This window comes from Lipotes vexillifer, unplaced genomic scaffold (assembly GCF_000442215.2).
Source record: "Lipotes vexillifer unplaced genomic scaffold, Lipotes_vexillifer_v1.1 scaffold470, whole genome shotgun sequence".
In the NCBI taxonomy this organism is placed as follows: domain Eukaryota; kingdom Metazoa; phylum Chordata; class Mammalia; order Artiodactyla; family Lipotidae; genus Lipotes; species Lipotes vexillifer.
Genome location: NW_006799533.1, coordinates 1,773,127 through 1,777,266, shown reverse-complemented (window position 1 = coordinate 1,777,266; position 4,140 = coordinate 1,773,127). Strand labels below are relative to the sequence as shown.

Below are 4,140 nucleotides of genomic sequence, written 5' to 3'. Positions count from 1 at the left end.
TCCCTACAGTTTTTTTCAAAATTTCTTCAATGAACATTTTAGTTTTTATCATCAAGATACAATGCATTTTTGAAGGCAAGAAATAAAAGAATATGCTTGATAATTGTAGGATGATGAGAGAAAATATAGAGCTTTTTGGTACCTGTAAGAAAATAAGCAATTTAAGTTCTGGGGTCTAGAGTTCGCTTCGTGGAGAGGTGCTGGAGAGCTGAGAAGAAATGTAAATTTCTCTAGATAAGAAGTAATGAAAAAGTACATTAGAGTAGAAAGAAAAAAATAAGTAATAAATGTTAATACTGTGACACAAATGTTGTTAGGCAAATCTGGTGACACAGAGAGATATGGGAAAGCAACAATAACGAGGCCCAATAGAAATTCTACTTATTTATGGCATGGGGACTAGGGTGGTTCATGAAGTAAAAGATGAAAAAATTCACTGCTCTATGAGAAATATACAGTCAGCTTTTTATTATCTATACTAAAGAATGGGAGAGACTCTATGAAATGCATTAATATATATTTTTATAGAGGATTTACCTCCCACATAATTTTTTCTTTACTTAGAATTTAAATGGTTTTATAATTCCTAAATATGTACCAGCTTAACAACAGAGCTAGAAGGCCTGAAAGTATCTATACATCGAATTATTTATCCAATAAGAATTTACTGACCCGCTACTGGTGCAAAGAATTCTTAGCTGCTGTGTGGAATACCAAGATGCAAAAGACCTGGATTCTGCCTGCACAGAATATACAGTTTAATAAGGAGGAGAAGGCACAAAATAAACAGCTAAAGCACAGCAAAGTAGACAGCAATCAGTACCATAACAGCAGTACGGATAAAAAGCTATGGAGTTTCCAGAGAAAGAGAGGTTACTCAGATTTGCAAGGTTCTACAAGGTGTACTGAGTCTCAGCCCTGAACAAGTGGGATCTTGATGCTTGGATGGGCAGGCAAAGACCTTTTGGGAAGAAAGAGCCCCTCGGGTGAGCACAGAGGCTGCGGTGCAAAGGATCTGCATGTGGCAAAAAGGAAGAGTATGTGAGGGGAGGTTGAAAATGGAATTTGGGAACAAATCAGAGAGGGGTGTCAAAACTAATCTGAAGAGGGAAATGATATAAAAGCACAAAAGGCAAAAATTACTCATAATCCCACATTCCACCTCGATAATAATGTAGTAAGTAGGTCTTTCCTATATGTATGGGCAGATATGTGTGGGAATATACATACCTATACAGAGAGATAATGCATATATTTTTACAAAGATTGCATCATTCTACACGTACTATTTTCTTAATTAGCAAAAGTTATGATACTTCTCATGTCAATACTTTGACTACAACATGCTTTTGATGAACAGCTTAGTCTTTCACAAATTACTTAACCAATCCCCAACTGTTGGACATTTAGGTTGTTTGCTGACTGTCTGCACATTTCTGGGTATTTCCTTGGAATACAATCCCAGAAGGAGAACTACCAGATCCTAGGATGCATACATTTTTTTTCTTTTCTTTTTTAAGATGAAGATAGCTTTTTCTGCTTATACAAATAATACAAATCTTAATTTTAAAAACATAATATATGCTTCATATTAAAAATTCTGACCATGCAGAAAGAAATGATAGAGGTGAAATCCCACCAATCAGCAATAACCACTGTTAATGTTGTGTGTGCATGTGTGTGTGGGTGTGTGTGTGTGTGTGTGTGTGTGTGTGTGTGTGACATTAACAGTACATACATATATACCCATAACTTTTTGTGGCCTGATTTTTTTTCATCTTTACAACGTATTTCGGACCTTACTCCTCATCAATAATACAAACAGGGCATGGATCCTTCTAAGGCTTTGATACATATTGATAAATTTCCCTCAGGATGATTTACCTTCCTATCAGCAGAGCAAGAGAGTGCCCGCTTCCTCCACTTTTATATTCTTTTCAATCCTTTCCAGTTGTATCAGCAAAAAGTGATATAAAATCAATAGATTTATTTTACTTTTCTTAGTTTTCTAACGAGTTTGAAATTTGTATATGATGACTTCTGTTATAATTTTTTTTCTTTTTAAGATTTATAAAAGGCTAGCACAGGGAATTCCCTGGCAGTCCAGTGGTTAGGACTCCATGCTCTCACTGCCAAGGGCCTGGGTTTGACCCCTGTTGGAGGAACTGAGATCCCACATGCTGCACCGCGTGGCCAAAAAAAAAGCTAGCACACTTTAGTCAACACTTGCAAGTATTTTGGGCATTCTGTCAGTTTTCTTTCCATTTATTCATGATGGTTTTCCGTCATTCAGAAGTTTTATATTTTAGTGTAGTCAAAGATGACGATGCATCTAGCCATCTTTTCCTCTATGACTTCTGTCCCAGTGAAGGTTTGGGAGCCTGGGGGGAGAATTCCCAAGATTTTGTTACATGAGAGCTGGAGCCACGAGAAAGGTACTGAAGTGATCCAAGTAGCCCAGGCCACTGACAAAAGGAATGAAACAAATTCAAGGGAGAGAAAGAGTCAACCGCATTTAGCAAGTAATTGGATGGGGAGAGAGAAAAAATTCACCGATGACCCCAAGGTTTTGAGCCTGGATATCATAAAAATACTGGTGTCATTAACACACAGCAGCACAGAGTGGGTGACCTGGATCTGCTTAGAAAAGTGAGAAATTTCTACTATGGGGTACAATTGTGTTAGCTAGCTTCCAAGATGGTCCTCAACACCCCTCACTCTGAATTCTTAATGCCCAGAAACTGTGAGATAATAAGTGTCTATTATTTAAGCCACTAAGTTTGGGGTAATATGTTACACAGCAGTAGATTACTCACACAGATACTACTTGAAGATATCTAGCTGGCTAATGAAATGCACAACTAGGGCTCTGGAAGATACCAAGGCTGGACAGAGTTTTAAGAGTGATCTGTTTAGTGGTAAAGATTGAAGGGAGGTGACTGTCAGGTAACAGTACACAGAAAGAGAGTCGGCAAAGGATAGGTGGTCGGGGACATACGGAGTGTGAGGAGACAGGCCGGAGAAAGAGCAGTCAGATAAACAAAAGAGAGTGAGGAGAATAAGGTCGTGGAAGGAAGCCCTGACAGGCCACTAGACTAAGAGGACATTAGCAGACGTATGCGGTGGATCCATGAAAAGGGACCTGTATTGGTAAATAAAGCATTCGCCCTGAAGCTAATCATCTACACCTGAGTTTTAATGTAAGTTTGGGAAGTCCTTTTTTTTTCCCCTTTTTTTTTTTTTTTTTTTTTTTTGGATATGCTGCACGGCTTGCGGGATCTTAGTTCCCCCACTAGGGATTGAACCCAGGCCCCTTCAGTGAAAGCACCCATTCCTAACCACTGAACTGCCAGGGAAGTCCCTATTTTTCCCCAATTTTTAAAAATTATAGTAAAATATATACAACATAAAATTTATACCATTTTAACCATGTTTAAGTGTACAGTTCAGTGGCACTAAGTACATTCACATAAGTGCAACTTGATTCATCCCTTTTGTACCCATTTTGTATGGCAGTTTTTCTGCTCCTCTCTCTTATAAATCCTCCAGAAGGCAACCAACGAGACTTGCCTTAACATGTATTCTAGCCCATAATGGACACTGTTATCCCCGTATATCTGAAACGAACACAGCCACTACAGAGGGTAACATAAACACAAACCAAGGGAAATTTAGCAAAAATGATTCCTCTTAAATCAAATATATTTAATTATTCTCCAAAACCATTAGACTAACAATAACATATGGTCTTCCTCCATTCCTTCAATGCATTCAATACATATTTTCGAGTGCCTATTATGTGCCAGGCACTGTTCTGCATGGGGAAGGAGATAGACAAGAAATAGGTGAGCAGAGTAATTCCAGATCATTATAAATGCTACTAAGAAAATAAACCAGGGTGGTGTGATAAGGAGTGATTGAAGTCAGGGAGCTACCTTGGCTAGGATGCTTGGGGAAGGTCTCCTTGTGGAGGTGATCTGAATTTGGAGAGGCAGTCAGAGGAAGCACATGGCAAAACAGAGGAACTAGAGCAATGGAGGAGGGGGGCATCTCATAGATGTGCCATAGGATTAAAAAAAAAAAGAAGATGTTATCAGGCTTCCCTGGTGGCGCAGTGGTTGAGAGTCCGCCTGCCAATGC

The 4,140-nt window shown here is 38.8% G+C and overlaps 1 protein-coding gene across 1 annotated transcript in view; it reads right to left on the bottom strand.

The window, feature by feature from the left end:
• The window catches only part of NEK5 (NIMA related kinase 5), a 61,491-nt gene that overhangs the window by 56,441 nt on the left and 910 nt on the right, over nt 1-4,140 (bottom strand).